General features: G+C 43.3%; 1 long non-coding RNA gene across 3 annotated transcripts in view; it reads left to right on the forward strand.

Annotated features, from left to right (window-relative positions):
- The first annotated feature begins 289 nt into the window (after positions 1-289).
- The window catches only part of LOC144828889 (uncharacterized), a 164,660-nt gene continuing 146,643 nt past the window's right edge, over positions 290-18,306 (forward strand). For all 3 annotated transcript variants that reach the window (XR_013610552.1, XR_013610553.1, XR_013610554.1), the window contains exon 1: positions 290-423. This is a non-coding gene — a long non-coding RNA (uncharacterized LOC144828889). The remainder of the gene's footprint in view (positions 424-18,306) is intronic.

Below are 18,306 nucleotides of genomic sequence, written 5' to 3' on the forward strand. Positions count from 1 at the left end.
GCGGTTGACTGGCTTTAAATGACAAAGCCAAGTGTGTACACAGCATCACTTCTACGGTTTACATGCCGGCTTGTTTATCCAACCAATTAGTGAATCCTTAAACAAGTATTACTATGTTAAATGTATTGTAGTGCCAGGAACCACATAGGTTTTTAAGAAGAAACCTCACCCACCGAGTCTTCCCTGCATTTAGATTCGCAGTAAGGCTCGCGCACTCTAGAGCCCGATTGAATCACACGTTCACGTCAAAACATCATACTTTCACGTAATGACGCAGTTACATCCCAAACGCTGCCACGCTGCCATGCTCCAGGCTACTGCCGGGAAGCCAGCATTAAAAGCAGAATACATTGGCCTCGGGTATCGGTGAGATCCCGAGAAGACCGGAATAGGTGAGACACGCGGGCGGTCAGCCATGTCAAAGTAAGTTCTTTCTGCAGATTAAAGCCCAACTCTGGCACCACTCGGCTGCATTTTTACATGATACAGAGTACCCTTACTCACTTAAGATGCTACTATTGTCTTGTTTACAGTGTTTGACTACAGGAGTCCGCCCCTTCCGGGATCTAATACAGCTTCCGTAAACACATAGCTAGTGTAATTATGCCTTTTTCAATTCTTGTGACATTATGAATGTTTTTAATTCCGCATGTTGGCAGGTAAACATGCATTTAAAACAAGATAATCCTTGCCTCAATGGGGGCGTAGCTAGAGCTTGTGGCGCCCGGGGCTATCCCACAGATTGCCGCCCCTTGGGGGAGGGTGGGGGGTGCTGGGGAAAAAGGACGGTGAGCACAATTAAGAGACAAAATAACAGGTCCCGCCATTGTGTGCCAGCCATCTTATTATTAAAAAACAACAGACCAGGAAGCAGCGTTGCAGCCTTGATTGGATGACTGGTGTTATTGTGACACTAGTGACCTTTCCATGAGTCAGTCCTGTTTTATAGGCACACGGAGTTCACTAACTAGGGTGTAAGGTGAAGCGATTTTGGAATGACCTACAATATTACTGTGCCCTTTAAGATATAAAGGGAGGGTGACAGGGAACGACTTGCACAAATGTAGCTCACAAAAGCCCACCACTGAGATCCAGATTGTGTCAATATTTCCACCCTTCCTCGTGAATTGAAAAGTTGCCTGCATAGGAGGGATTATGGGTATACTTCTCTCCCCCCTCTCTGTGGTTAAAGCGGAGGATGCCCAACTAAGGGATTTTAAAGCAGTGGTTCATAGCTGCCAAGGTTTCAGATTGCTTTGTGTGACATTTTCATAATTTCAGCGTAAGTATGAGTGACATTTCAAAAACTAGGAATGACACTTTTTCCACAAAGCAAAATCATGCAATTAGAACGAGGGAAACATAAATATCAGACATTACACCCATAGGGGTCACAACCCGGACACAGACTGTACTTTATTTCAAAAAGACACAATGAGCAGTTTAATAAAAATCAATTTGTGGATTATAGCAGGGTGCGCAGTCTCGATCATTATTTATTATTTACCTGAGGCTGAGAATACATGTTATTGCTATTCTAAGCCATTACCATACGGCACTGTAAGGCATCGGAGGGAGGGGGGGGGGGGGCAGGGCAAGCCTCAGGAAGAGAAGCTGACTGAAGTACACATAGCCTAGTTCAGAGCCCGATTGTAAGCTGTATTATCTCAAAAATACACTTTTCGAGAGAGTGAGCAGTAATATTCATAAATAGTTGCACGGCCGTCTGCCCTGGCCATGGTTCACTGGTATGTTACCACCTCTACCTAAGAGTACTTGCACCAATGCGTGTCGTGCAGGCTGTCTAAAACCACACATATGGCACAGAAGTCTTAATTTTAAACATACCGGCACTCTCTCTCTCTGGTACGTACTTCATTCTGATGACCAATGGCTTCTTGTGGCAGCCGAGCCCAACTGCACGTTTGCGGCAGCAAGCTGGTATCGGATCCGGCCTGGGGAAGTCAGATGCCAGCAAGCTCCTCTGCTCCTTTATTGCTGCACTGCTTCGCCGGCTAATCATGTGGCCTGCCAGGTGCATCACTCGAGTAAAGCACAGATAGGCCTGGGGTCAAGGGGGTCAGTCGCTGGGCTGGTCGAGATCCCATTTGATCAGCTCTGACTCTGTCCCTAAAGACAATTCAGCTGCGGCCAGCGTTGCCTGGGCCCGGCTGTCCCAGAGTGGCGCGAAATAGTGACAATCCTCAAGATCCCCAGCGCAATAGCGTCAAATAGCTTGAAGCGGGCTCCCAGGCTGCTGCGCAGTTCAGAATTACGGCTCTGCCTAAAGTGCAGCAAAAACTTTATAAAATGCTGCCCGCTCGCACTGCGGGCAGCAGCTGAGTTCAGCAGGGCAATGGGGGACCTGTGACTCATCCCCCACCTTAGACTGTGTCTGTCTCCGATGCGCTCACATAGTCAACCATGAGCACTGACTCCTGTAAGGTCGATGGCAGTAATGCGCATGCGTACTCGGGACTCCGGGGTGGGGGTATATCACTACAACAGAAACATTGCAGCCGTGGCCGCCTCAAAAATGGTGCCGCCTGGGGCGGACCGCCCCTCTCGCCCCCCCTAGCTACGCCAATCCCGCACATTGGCTGCCATTTTTTAGATTAATAACAGTATCTCACCATGGAATGACCATTTATTATCCATACTTTAAGCACAAACAAATTATGCTGCGATCACTTAGACATGTGATCTGACAAGATAAAGAAGCACAACAAATACAAGACATGCATGCCTCCACCGAACCACCATGCATGATTTTGCATACACCAGGAGTATGTCACATGTCTTTTGTATGACTGACTGGATAGGTGAAGAGAATCCTTAAAAACGACTCACAGAGTGCACACAAATAGACAAGCGCACCACGAGCAAAGGATACCTAAGCAATAATGGAGCAGTCTCAATTATGTTTCTTTATATGCTGTGTATATCCTTTATGGTGTGTTTTTTTTTCTTACAGGTTTTAATCAGACATCCGTAAGTATGGTTACACCACTGCATGCACAGCACAGCGTGTGCTGAAATAAATACACATGGCTTATTTTGCCACAGCACATTTTCCCACTGTTTGGTCTTGAAGAAAGCCTCCCTATTGTTGATGAGGCTGAAACATGTTGACCAGTATTTGAGGGATTACGAAAACCAATTGTCCGTCTTCACTTTATCCCCCCTTTTATCTTTTAACTATGTCCTGGGCCACTGGGAATACAAAATTTGTCAGCAAGGAGTCCCAGAGGCATTTTTAACTCCATCACCTTTTGAGCACACATCACACTGAAATAAAAACAAAACCTGCTCCGCTGTAACTCAGGCATTGAAGCACAGCTGGGTTGCATTTGACAGACCAGCTGGGAACCCGATGATGAAGCATGCCACCAACTAGGTTGGTGGGTGAGGGTTCTTCTTAAAAACCTATGTGGTTCCTGGCACTCCAATACTTCTAATACTTCTAACAGAGTCATCCTTGTTTAAGGATTCACTAGTGGGTCCGTCCACGTTGTTCTTGATTACTATTAGTCTCTCTTTTGTTTTTCGCGTATCCAACTAATTAACCAGCATTATTTGCCAACACATCTCTCCATAGGGTAAAGATAAATATCCCAATAGTGCGGAAAATGCACCCAGCACGTCCCAATAAGTCTGGCGGTCTCCACTGACTTTTTGATTTGGCAACACTTCTTTTGCTTTGTAATGATTTTTTGTATAACATTTTTATGGGAGGGCTGCATGGGAATCACCAATATATAACAGGCAGTAGCCTATGCAGTAATAAGAAAAATCAACGAAGCAGGGAAAGGGTGCAGAACCTTATGTGGCTAATAGAGGCCCCTTTAGAACTCCAGAGGGACACCTAGTAACAACATGTTGGCGGTTGCCATCCAGCTCTCCAAAAAAATAACGTTTTACAAAAACTCATGACACAATGGTAAGCTTTTCTCTTTTCCTAACACAATGCTCACCAAACAGTATCTGTATTTCGTTTTATACTGCATAGATCTTTAATTATTGCTGTGTTTCCTCTTGGATTCTTTAGGATTGCTGGGTGTAGTACCTTATGTGACTAATAGAGGACCCTTTAGAACTCCAGAGGAGCACCTGGTAACAACCTGTGGTACTGCATCATGCAATGCTGTCGAGTCTGATAGTAAGCACAGCTATAAAACGATATACAGATACTGTTTAGTGAGGAAGAGAAATGCCTACGACAGTGGTTCCCGGCAAGAGCCAATAATAGTCCATGAGGAGACTGCCAAGTCAAGGCTTAGAATACTTCTATTTTGGACAAATGTCCTCCGTGGCTGAGCAGCCATCACATAGAGCTTTTGTTGCAGCGTGGCACTGCATGCCCCTGCTGCCTCCTATGCATGGTCTCTGCTGCCCAGGCGAGAGTGAGCTCTAAAGTCAGATAAAAAAGAAAATAGTGCCAGAAAGTAACCTAAATAAAAAAAGAACCCTTGTAACAGGGGCAGTCTGCTGGGAGGATCCAAAACAGCACAAGGCGGGACAAATTACCGATAGGCACCAATCACAAGCAGCCCTTTGCAAAGGGCATTAACAGGAGCGAATCGAAAACATGGGAGGTGCTTCAAGTCCATGTTTTACATACAGCATGTCTCGAAGCGACAGCGCATGCGCTGCCTAGGTGAGACCTAATAAAATCTCTATTATACATTGGTGAGCTGAACAACTTAAATCACTATTCTTTTCTCACCACAGTTACCTGAATCGACTGCTTCCTTCTCTTCTGTGATGTCAGTAGAATCCGTGCTGTGCAAGTTGGTGTTCTACCTGCTGTCCGGCACCCTCTCTCACTTTGATGGCCTTCACAGAGTGACATGTACTGCTTGCATATCCTTCTTTCTCGCTGCTTTCCACCTGTATTGCATAGCTTACCTTTGCAAACGCCACACAGTACAGCAGCTCGTCTCACCCACTCACAAGTACCCAAATGGCATAGCTTGAAAGGACAAAACAGCCCACATGCTGGTCCTTTCCAGCTGGCCCATCTGGCAGTGCAAGACTGTTCGACAGCCCAACAGGCCAGTGCAACAATGCTAGCTAATGGTATTTTACCACGGGGTAATAATTCAATAAATCGATTGAGCACTATCAAATACAATAGGTATGACATTAATGTGCCAGAGCATACACACGCTACTAGTCTGTGCATAATGGCTATGTGTAACCTGTCTCTTCCTGTGCCTACGCCCTGTATTCTATCTCGAATGCTTACAGTGAAGCTGTTCTTTAAAATTTGCCAAGTATGTGGCACTGCCTCTAAACAGCAATACAAGCCCACTAAAAAACACACACAAACACCAATTAATTCTAGGGATCCTACAGATATGGTTTCACAAACTTGCTATTTCGTAGCTTTGGAGGGCATTGTATAGTTTGTGGTCCTGGTTTTCAAGTAAAGTCAATACACTTACCAATAATGTGTAAAGATTGTGTTTTGATACATCAAACTATGATTTCACTGCTACAAGATGTAAATGTCATGTCTTGGAATAGTGTTTCTAGGTAATACAAATGTTTAGCATGCACAATTTACACAATAGATAAGAACTCAAAGACAATTCAGTTTGCATTTGCCAATAACAGAAATCAAATGAACAGGAAAAGTAGGAAGAACAGTCAAATGCAACTTTAAAATACTGTATGTGACCATTCTTACATCGTTAAGCAGGGAACGTTTCAAACAGTTTTGATCTCCTTTTCCCGTTCAACAGGTCTTCCAGCAGCATAAGGGTATTCAAATTTCATTAAACACTTCCAATACATGATCTATGAACATCGCCACAAGTTTGGCGTGCCTAGTGTCTTCAGTAGTTGAAGAGGTGGAGTAATGACATTTTATCACTTTATACAATGGTAGAGGGCTGGTTGGCATTGGAACTAAAAGAATATGCTGCTTTTTTGCTGGAAAGGTAGCAACACAGGTTAAAGAATTCAAAGAAACTACAGAGCAGATCTCAATATAACGTAATACAGTAACAAAAAACAAAGCAAAATAACAAATGAACAAAAACATAACAGGGCACAACAACAAAAAACAAACAATAATGCAACACAGTGAGCACATTACAACACAACAACACAATATAGTATTGCAACACAAAAATACAACAGGCAAACAATAGCACACCCACTCCACATAATAATTGAACACAACACAAAACAGCAGCACAACATCCCAGCAACACAATCACAACACATTGCAGCACAAAAACAAGATGGAAAACACAAAATAATACAGTAACAAACTCAACAGGGTTGCAACTCAACATAGTGTGGTACAAAAACACCAAGACAATGAAGCATCATAACATACTTTTAACCCGTTGACCGTGGCTGGAATTCCGCTGCGGTGCGGCTGATTTATGACTGGGGGTGGTCAGGACGGCCCCCAGCCGTCCTGCGCACACGCCCACCGTGACGTTGGATGGCCGGGTTCCGTCCGACGCACGCAAAGGGTTAAAACAGCACACAAACTCACTACAGGCTAACAGAACAAAACATAAAAATGAACAACCTCAAAACAACCGAACACCTTAGAATCACACTACAGCACAAAACACAACATACCACAATTGTGTATTTCTGCTATTGTGTTCTGTATTATTGTCTTATTGTGTAGGCATGCTATGATGTATTGCTGTTTTGTACTGTTGATTTATGTTTTATTGTTATCATTGTGTTATTGTGTTTTCAATGGTTTTTGTTGGTGAATTCTATTTTATAGCATGGTTGTGTGTTTGTTGAGTTATTGTTGCATTGATATATTATTATGTGATGCTGTTATGTGGTATTCCTGGGAATGTGAAGTGTTTTGCAATGATATCTTGTGTTGGTGTGATGTCACTGTGCCTCAACCACAGTCTGTCTGCTCACATGTGCACAATTGTTTTTGACAAACATAACCTCTTTTTTTAAATCTGCTTTCATACCACATTGGCAGAAGATGTTTTCACCATTTACTGCATTAACGTACCACCAAGAACATCTGATTGAGCCATCTAAAAGTGTTTTGTAAACAGGGCCAATCTTGTGCAAGAGTCATTTACCTGGCAAGAGCTGGTTCCTTTTACTAGAGAGCCAGGATATCCTGATTGCAAACACGTGTTCTCCAGTGGAATGTGGTCTCTTCTATATTACTTAACAGAACCTGGAGTCTTACAAAGGAATACCTAATACATTTTAGGTCTAGCCTAGGCAGCACATGTGTGCTGTCTTTTTGAGATATGCTGTATCTACAATATAGGCTTCAAACACTGCCCATCTTGTTCATTGGTTCCTTTTACTGTCCTTTGTAAATGCCGACTTCTGTTTGGTGAAAACACTTAGTAGTCTCTCCTTTTGGACTTTTGCATCCTCCCATGAGGACTGCCCCTGTCACATGTGCTCTTACACTTCAGGTTATTTAGGATACTTTGAGAGCACTGTTTGTTTTTGTTGGCCTGCCTCTGCTCACGGTAACTGTTCTGTTTACTTTGTGCACTGACTTGATGAAACGTTCGCAGCCACTTCATTTGCTGTGCTGTTTGCCCATCTTCTGTGTTTTTGTTTTGCCGTCATTAAATCTCACCGTGCCAGCCCACACCCCCTGATCCCTTCCACAACATTGCTTCACCCCTTCACCCCCACTGCCCATCCGAGGATGTGGCTTGTTTAACATTTCTGTTTTCACAAATAATTATGTTATGCGCTAATTAGAGGCACAGTCAATTTGCCAACATAGCATTTGGGACAGTTTCATGGCTATTCCACCTACATTAGTTTTCAAATGCACCGTTCTCAACAGAGGCTTTTAACCAGCATGGCACTGATGTTTTTTAGCTCCTTCCTTGACACGTCCAGTCTTCTTTCTATAGCCCGTATACATAGGGTACATAAGAGCAACAATATGGCGATCGATGTGAACGCAATCATTGCCAATATGACATGCCGAAAGTGGGTGTTTTCAGCAAGTTACCCAGTAGGGATGCCCCAGGTCACGCAATCTTGAGTTTTGTTTTCATAGTTCTTTGCTAGTTTGGTGAATGCAAAATAAAAGCACATTGTGTATTTATTTTGTTTAGAGAATGTTAAGAATATGTAGACTGCTTAGCCTGCCAGTTGTTCCCTTAGTTTAATTTATTTTCAGCTTTTCGAAATCAGTTACTTTCATCATGTTTTTCACCCACACAGGATCATGGAATTACTTCAACTAACGTTCCAACGTTCTCATCCACAAAAAGTAATTACAGCTCTGGCTATCATTATGCATGTCCCGTAATTATTTCTGTTATTTACCTGCCCCAGAGTTTCCAATTCCAATGGTCGTGGTAATTTCAAAGGCAAGAAAATAACGGGAAATATGAATTTTTGGCTTTCAGAAATCAGGCTTACTGTGCTGATTTCCAAATGTTTCTTCCAGATATTCCACCCAGAAACGTTTCCTGCTGATGGAATACCACTTATCAGCAGTATTCGAAATTCCAGACCCAATTGAGTTAACAAGCCACTCTTAATGGGCCTCTGAGTCTCTGAGCTTTATTGTCTGTATCACTTGCACTGTCTCTGAGATTATACATGTCAAAACAATGAGTAGGTCTGTATATATAAGTAAACATGAGTATTTAAAACAAAGAGTTAATTTGGACATATGAAGGCTTGCCTGCTATAATATGTAGCCAATCGGTTGCTTCCTTTATATACATGAGTAGTCAAAACAGTGAGTGAGTGTTTGTTTTATTATGTGATATGATATGAGAAAAAGCCATAGCAGGCAAGGTGTATCAACTTCTCTTTATGTATCTGTACCTATATATCTAGATCAGAGATTTTTCTTGGAGAGCATGCACCTGTACTGTATGTTTTTTTTAACTTTTTATAGTTTTTAATGCAATGAGCAAGTGTTTTACTCTCTATGACTTATAAATAGAGATGAAGGGTGTCTCGCAAAATATGAACCTCATTGTGCTGGATGCCTTTATATCACACAATAAACATGTGGTAAATATGTATATATTTCTAGGAATAACCTTTAATGTAACCATCTTGAGGATCCCCAATGCATTGAAGGGCAAAACTCCTCAACTACAATTATGAAGGAGTCATATAATACCTAATGTGAATTTAAGGCCTCTTTTCGAGTTTCTTGGGACTAAGGCTTGTCAAAGCAATACAGAGCCTTTTACTTTGTGTACTACTTCCGGATGTTAAAGTGGACACTATAATCATGTGGGCACACTCTAAATTTATGTTTACAAAGTTGAGTGACTGGCTTACGTTGATTCTGACCAATTTCAAAATTGTGAATAGTGGCTGAAGCTTTTTATAATGAACTATGTCTACTTTATGGAGCCAATCTGTTTAATAAGCTTGCTTGTTATGATACACAGCTTGATGCCTGCAATCAATGGCAGCGTAAATCATGCAAAGAAAATGTAAAATAAACTAAAAAATAATAAAACTAAAACCAACACACCACCCACACATGCTTCCCCGAACAGCAGTGCTAAGGTATATATCATAGGACTCAAGACCATAGTGAAAAGGGCATAGGGTACTACTAGACATCAGTGATATCCAGGCAGTAACTGGGGCGTCGTGAGAAATTAAGCGCAGTATCCGCAGATAAGACAGACACGTAAGTTCTTTGAATTCAGAGGACAAATTTTGATGGAAAGGTTCCCATCTGTCGGAATATGAGGTATTTGGGGGGGTCCAGTGGTAGTGAGAGTTTCTCCATTCATAGGATGAACTAGAGTTTGTGTGGCCAGGAGGTTTGGTCAGAAATTCTATCTGTTCCCCAAGGGGCTAGGATCACTTGATAAGCAACTTCTAAGGCTATCGCCATTCATCTACCTTAGTTAAAACGTAGAGGATAGGTCAATTAGTTCCACAGTCCCAATAAGTTGTATGCCGGAAATCTAGGGATGGAGGTATTGAATGCAGTGTCAAGGAGAGGATTCAATCCCAATATCTTGTACGTTTTGGGCAGTACCATAAGAGATGGAGAAGAGTCCCAGTGTTTCCACACCCTCGCCAACAGTCCTCGGATTGTTCCGGATTCCATTTGTGGATTCGTGCCATTGTCAAATACCAATAGGAGACACATTTAAATGCAGTTTCAGTGCTGGACAGATTATGTACTGTGTGGTGAGCTCTATAAAAGATATCTTCCTTTTCCTTGATAGTCGGTCCCACCCAATCTCTGCCTCCCAATGAATTTGTTCCTTGGTTTTGGCTAGGGAATTTTTTTTAGCTAGGAAAGTGTCCAATAATTTAGAGCTAAGACGTTTATCCTCCATTTTAAGCAGCAGTCATTTCTCAAAAGGAGTCAGGGGCCTGCCAGCATCTAGTCTATACCTGGGGGAAGTCACCCAGTAGTGAAGCTGCAGATATTGAATGTGGTAAGTGTAGGAGAGTGGGGTCTGCAATCCTATGGTCACCCCAGATGTTTGCTTTTTGCTTCACTGGTTTACGACTTTCCCTGGCTGTGGGCCTGCTAATCAGACCCACAGCCTAGCTGTTCTCTCTCTAAATTAACAACCATGTACTTTAGGTGCATTTACCAATTGGTACAGGGCCACCTTCTCAGTCCATGTACCCAGGGCATAGGTGTACCCAGGGCCTACCAGGGGCTGAAGCATGTATTATGCCACCCCAGGCTGGCCATCTAAAACTGACACAACTGGCTGCAGGACAGCTGGGGCAAGGTGGTGTAATCACCCCTTGCTATAGATATAGTATACCTATATCTAACCCTAAAATGGACACATATATTCCTATCAGTCACTCCTATGGCAGGCCTTATCAATCCTGAAGGCAGAGTGCTTGGAATTATGTGAGATGGTGCTCTGGCATGAGCTGAGCCCGTTTGCAGCTTGCGGAACCAAGTCCTAATAGCTGTTCCATGATAACGCTATACCATATACTGTTAAGTGCATTATCAACCTCGCGGTTAAATGCTAACTCTGGTATAACATTATCAAAACATGTCGAGTAAGCTGTCATACGAATTGGAATACTACCCCCTCGCCAATTCTGGCGACGGGGGTAGCATTCCACCCTTCTAGAGGGACACGACATGTATGTAACTGTGAACCCCGGTTAAAGTTAACTCGAGCCTCAGCATCACAAAATGGATGCTGCCACCACAGACACAAGTCTGACCTCCTGCTGCTGGGAGACCTTCCAGCGAGGGAGGCTTGGACAAAGGGTTTCCTGCCTTGGGAGGTGCGAGCACCACCCCAGACAGGATTTTGTATATTGGGTAGGACAGGCCTGAAAGGAATGAGACATGCCCGAGGCACACAAGGTGTCCTGTGCATACACCGGTTCAAACCAGTTGCTGGGGGATCCCTGCCCCAGCTCTGGCAGGAAACTGGACAAAGGATAGGGGGTGTAGCCACCCCCCTACCTGGTCCCACCCAGGGGAGGGACCTAGTCAGTAGTGCAGCCCCCTTTACGAGAATAAAGGTAGGAGCTGGTCCCATTCCAAATTAGATTAATCCTGAACTACTCTACAAGAAGAAACTCTGGACTTCGACGTTCTGCTCTGTTGCAGGGTTTCTGTACTCACACAGAACTGTGCACAGAGGAGTGGAACCTCGGCAAATTAGGATGTCCCAAAACTTACCTTAGCAACCAACTCACCCCTTACCTAGCTAGCTACAGTGTCTCATTGGACATATCAAACACCCAATGTTTAGACAAACCAGAACATGAACTTACAGTACCTCAGGGTACATGGGACTCATGAACACTCTTTCGTTATATTATCATTACAAACCAGAACATGGAGTAAAGAAGACACATGTGCATTTGAAATGTTTATTTACTAATGCCGTCTTCTCAGGCGCAGTATCTTTGATAATACAAGTATACTTATTATCAGTAGCAAAATTATCAGCATAGTTACTAAGACATAAAAAGCGAATGGTGACAGCATGTTAACATGCTGTAATGAATAAGAGTTAACAACACTTATATCTCACCCTCCCTATCACATATATTATATTATTATCTAAGAAGGTCTCTTTGGGTTGTTTTAGGGCGGGCCCATACCTTAGTGTCCTAGCATGAAGGAATCACATCAGCATACACCAGCTCTCTCTGCATGTGCACCGCATCAAGTGTCTTAACAATTCTCGTGCAAAGCAATATCAATCCCGCCTCAAGCCCAAGTTGGCAAAGGCTGCACTTGTGTTATGACTATGAAGGCGTGGAGATCAGACCTCATAACAATTCCATATCGTGTTGCTCCTGAAACTTCAGCACTCTCCGTGCAGACATGTTTTATTAAACAAAGCAGATATCAGAGCAATAACATATTATTCTCACATTCACCACGGCAAACCACTAGGTTGAAAGCTAAGTCAACAATTAAGGGTCGTGTGCAGAAGTTGCAAGAAAGGAAAAATGGCGTTTAAATCTAAAATGTACCTATGCTAACTTAACACGAAATATGGATATATAGGAGCTATACAACACCCCCCCATGATCCGAGAACGGACTAAATAAGGTAACAGAAGTGCCATCACATGAGAGCAGAATCCATTTATAAACGAGCATGAATAAAAATTCAATTATAAAAACTAATGCTAAAAAATAGCCCACAAATATAATGTGGCTCAAGCCAATAGGCAAGCAAAAATAAAATGTCTTGACCAAAAGTCAATAAAATCAAGGAAATGCTATCAATCAGCATGCCAATCTGAGGCAGTGTCTATGATAAGACCGTATATGAAAAGTAAGCTGCAACAGCCTCAAGGAGGAAGTCACTGTCCTCATCCGAAAACAGTTCAGCCATCCAATTTAAAAGATGAAAGGAACATACGTGATCTGCCAGCACCGGATCCTCTATAACCATCAGAGGACAGCTCGGTGGGTTCTCAAGAAAACTTAGTTCCAAGAAATTTCGCGCTGCCGACAACACATCCCAGGGACCCATTAGTCCATGTGCCACCGCCAAGGCCATAATCCTTTCGTCAGAACAAACCAACTCGTGAGCAATGATAGGACTCATCAGTTGATCAAAATCGACGTCAGCAGATATCGGTCCGCAGAGACACAAATCAATGGCCCAAAGGAAATCACAGGTCAGGCAGCGAAATACAGGCTGGACACAGGTGAAATAGGAGAACCGAAAAGATAATCCAAAAGCCGTGCTTAGAGTCGCTAACGGCAGTGTGCCATAGTAATCAAGCATGCGGTTGCGAAACCGCGTCAGTAGTAGCCGTGCGTGGTCTTGCACAGGAAGGGCATCCATATTTAAAAAGGCAGAAAACCACCAATGCGCCAGCCGCTAATGCAAGCAAAAACGGAAACCCTCCAAACAAGGAAGAAAAAATAGAATGGAAGAAAGCAGGGATGACTCCAAAAATCTTCTCAAAGGAAGTCACGAGACCACCGCTAACAACTTTAAAAAAATGTGCTAGGCCCGTCGTGGAGGACGCGTTAAAGATAGAACGGACCATGGCTCCGAAATGCAAGGGCAAATCAGTGTTTAAAAGAGCCTGAACCTCCGTGCGGGTGTTAGCAATGTGAAGCACGAAAGTTTCACGGGCCGAGCTCAAGGCCACCTCTTTCTGGGACAATAGAGCTCTTATTCTAGCCATGCCGCTGAATTCTGCTCCCAAGGTCGGTATCTGTGGCCAAATGGAAGACTCCCTATGTTCACGTGTGGGAGGATAAAGAACATTTCTGCAGCAAATAACTCGCTCACTAACTGTTACTATGAAAGCTATACCTTTAATTAAACCACAACAGTTTTCATTATTGAGCATTAAATAACTACCATTCTCTAACAATTTAAACGTGGGGATGATAGCAGGAACTGGCGTGCCCTGTAAAACGCAAGCCATATTCGGTCTGTCCTTGTTACACGAACCGTGCAACTGTATGTGTCTACACATTAAAGAATGATCTGGCGTCTCAGTACACTCATCCCCTGTTAGATAAACCTCTTGTTCATCCTTGAAACATCTGTATGTATATGGGAGTGACCAGACCTCATGAAGAAAACCGCTACCTAAGGGTTCAAAACGACCTATTGGCACATATTTCATACAATTTGAAAACTTATATAAAGCAAAAGGCAGCGTTATTAAACCGTGGATAAGCCACGTAGCAGCAGTGGTCTCTGCCACAGAGAAAGGTAAAGATTCCAATCTTTCAATATGGAGCATAGAAAAGGAAGCATCACGCATTGAAAGCAAGCGTTGTTTGTCTGTCAAATTAAACGGGGCAAATAAAGAGGAAACGTTCATGTATCCCCAGGGAACTTTACCCATTTTTAGAGTCTGTAGTGTCCATGCAAACTGCATGATTGAACGTAATTGATTTTGACCATGGTATAATACAGACACTTCATCATGCACAATATCAACAACAGACGACACAATATTATCTAATGTGTAAATTCTAGAGGAAAGCACGTTAATGCTATTGTCAACCACTGCAAGCACTTTTTCAAGATTTGCTTGATCAATAGCCCTAAGACGTGAAGCAGCCTCAATCTGTGAGAGTTTCCAAATTTCATTGTAAACCCCATATAACCATCTTTTCGACCTGCCACTAGCCGGGCCTTTAATGAAATCATTCAAATCCACGTCTGCATTCAGTTTGGAAAGGTGATACTTAACCGCAGGTAAAGTTGAATGTTTCAGCCAAGCTTGACACAACTTGCCAACTGAGTAAGAGGTGACAGTATGACTCAAATCAAAACGGGGATCAGATCTAACAGCCCTAAAACCGTTAGTTATATTTAAAAATCTCTTTTGGCAAGAATCAGCACTACGGTGCCAAAGTAGCCAACCCTTGGGATTCATACTGGAAATGTTAAAGGAGGAATTCAGAAGCAAAGCCTGTATTTCTCTAATGGACAATTTAGTGAAATTACTCCAATTCTCATATTCCTCCAACTCCGGGAAAGACGGGGTGTTTAACCTTTTAGACGTAGCCAATCCAAAGCACGTGGTCTGGGAAATGGTTTCATTTAAAAACCACATATGATTTGGGATGAGACATGCACGGTGCAAAGCCTCAGTGCCTTGTACCTGCCAGGCCCTTGAGCCCCAAACTGATTTAAGGTCTATGGTATCCTTCCATAACTCATACCCTCCAGTAACAAATTGATCCAGGAAGGCTTTTGAATATAACAATTTTGTATTTGTAAGTCGAACCTTGGACTGTGGCTGTTTGTGAAATTTAAAATAAAAGGACTCGGGATTGGACTGATTAAAGTCAGTGAAATAAGTATACTTTTTTAGAAACGTTTCAGAACTCCCTTGTGTTGGTGCTGGGCAATGTTCCCACTGAGTAAAATTAACCGCATCCCTTCGGGAAGATGTCTTGTGTAAGAAGTGATTGCCATAATGTTGGTAACAGAACAATTCACCATAATTAGCAGATTCTAAATATAAATCCTCAGCATCAAAAGCAGCATAATATTTCAAATCAGAAAACAAACTCTCCACAGCATTAACATCCCAATCATCAGAACGAATGTTTTGTTTCACTACATCCCCCATATTAACTCTTAGTACATTAGGGACATTAACGACTTCCGTTGGACCATGAATCTGAAAACGAACTGCATCCCACGCGATTCCATCCAGAACAGGCCACGCTGTGATGTTAACCAAAGTCAAGTCTCTTTTTAATCTGTGTGTAGAATGTGAAGAGGAAAGTGGGGCCAAAGTTCCATTTAAATGAGTAATGCAAGTTCTCTCCTCGACATAGTGTCCATTCATAATCCGAAAAAAATAAAACACAAAACCAATTGACATAAAAAGGTAAACTGAAAAAAGGACCAGCCAAATGTATATCCAAGGAGGTATCAAAAAATGTTTTTTAAACAGGCTGGCATATACTGCAATTTTAGAGGGTTTTTTCGAGGCAAGGGAAGCAGAGTCAAATGAAAATCTGGATTCCGTGGCTAAACGAGCTTGCAGGTCAGGCATGGACAGATCAGTGGGGTATGTATAGTCTGTCTCATCAAGGTTAGTTCCTGGTAAATTATTCAATAATGGACTGGAAACAGCAGGTAATTCGATGGCCACCTCAGGTTCATTATTAGAAGCAGTGTGCATAACTGAATTTCTCACAATGGAAGGACATGAAACAGCCGGTGTCATGCTAAGAAGAATCGGCCACTCTGTGTATCTTGACATTGTCAATAGAAATAAACCTGTTTTCCTTACGACCTGGAAGTGGTGGTAAAATGACTGTTCTTGTGCCCTTCACTCCAAGCACTGGGACCGGAGCTCGATAGGAGGGACCAAACTCTTTCTTGTTGTCGATCTTCTCTCGAACCAGTTCTCCAACTTGGGGTAGCCAGCCAACTACCGGGATCTGCAACGCATCATCCGATGTGGAGGGCAAATGTTCCTTTGCAAGAGTGTCTCTCGTCTTTTGTAGATTCTGTAAAACATTGCAATGTTCATCTGCGTCAAAGGCAGTGGCGCGAACCACCGAGTCTAGACCGTCAAGGTCAGGGACGAACATCTTGATGCCAAAGAGCATTTCGTATGGGGTCCGCCCACCCAGAGACCTTCTAGGGAGATTATTAAGAGCACGCTGCACGCCATAGAGGTGAGCCAGCCAGTTTCTGCCAGTGCCTATAACTCGGGCTGTCAAAGATTGCTTTAAATCACGGTTCATTCGTTCAACTACACTATTACCCTCGGGTCTGTAGGGTGACGAAAACTTGACTTGGACCCCCATCGAAGTCATGGCATCCTTATACGCCTTAGAGGCGAAAGCCGGACCCTGATCCGAATGGAAGGTACCACAGGCAAAAATCCCTATAAAGATACGCAAATCTCTGATGACAGTCCGGGAATCAGCGCTGCGATGTGGCCATAACCACACAAAGCGTGTGCATGAGTCAACTGCTACTAAGATGTATTTATACGCAGTATCAGATGAAAATGGACCGCAGTGATCTAAATAAACACAGCCTAGTGGTTTATTAGAAATGTACAACTGAGTCTGAGGCGGACGCGTAGCAGTTGAAGGTTTAATCTGCTGGCATATGTCACAAAGAAGGACATAATCACGCGTCTGTTTGTACAGTCCCCGCCACCAGAAACGTTGTTGTAATTGCGTTACAGTGGCTGAGACGCCCGCATGCGCAGACGCCACACCTTCATGAGCCGCTGTAATCAAGTCTGTTCTGCGATCCGAGTTGGGAATCAGCCGTTCCCCAACATCAGGAATTGTCACAAAAGGAACCTTTTCGGGACTTAAGTGGTATTTATACTTCGAAGGGAATCCCGAAGGATGTTTACTTCCCTTCTCAGAGGCAGCAACCGCTGCCAAGATGTCGCTATCAATCTTGGTTTTAGACCTAGTAACTGCTGCAACTAAGTATGTAGATACTGCTGATTTCGCCGCTTCATCAGCAAGCGAGTTGCCAAGAGCGTGTACTCCCACGCGCTGATGACCGAGAGTATGAATCACATAAACGAGTGGCAACATAGCTTTAAGCCCTGCCACTCGAACCCAGATCATTTTATGTTTTATTGTGCTACCCTTGGAATCACGAAAGTCATTTTGAATCCAAAAGAACAAGTTTTCATTGTAAGACTGGACACAGTAGTAAGAATCACTTACAATTAGAGTAGTAACACTTGGATCTGCGTACTCCAAAGCTAGTAATAGAGCACGAAGCTCTGCCAATTGTGCAGTGCAATCGCCCAGGGGCAACGTGTGTACCTCCCTGGAAATGAACTCGTCATTCAACACAGCACCGACCACAATGGCGCATGCGGAAACGTAGGCATGTTTAGAGCCATGCGCAACCTGCGCCGACCCATCAGTGTAAATGATGCAATGGAAGTCCTCCAAAGGTCGCATCGCCAGAGGAGCAGGATGAACGAATTCATACTGCAAGTACTCCTGTGACCGTAAGGAGGCGTCAAAAATAAACATGATATCTGCGGATGACAATGACGCAGCCCACTGAATCCACCGAGGGTGCAAAGCCTTCGAATTTGGTACACTGGCTTTCGTGACTGCCTCCAAATGAGGACAGGGTGTCACCACTAGCATGCGTTTCCCCTGTGACAGAGCACGTTCTTTTAGAATTGCCATCTGTACAGCAGTTAAAACCTTTTCTATGGTGGGAAACCGCATCTCAGCCGAGGTGTACAAGTGTGACTTGTAAGCAATAGGTACTGTGTCACCTTCATTAAAAGTGAGGTAGGTGAAACCCACCGTCCCAGGAATTATTCTTATTACCAGGTTGGTGTGGTTATCACGAGTCAGTAAATATTTAGAAGCGAGCAGATCAGC

This window comes from Lissotriton helveticus, chromosome 4_1 (genome assembly GCF_964261635.1).
Source record: "Lissotriton helveticus chromosome 4_1, aLisHel1.1, whole genome shotgun sequence".
Classification (NCBI taxonomy): Eukaryota; Metazoa; Chordata; class Amphibia; order Caudata; family Salamandridae; genus Lissotriton; species Lissotriton helveticus.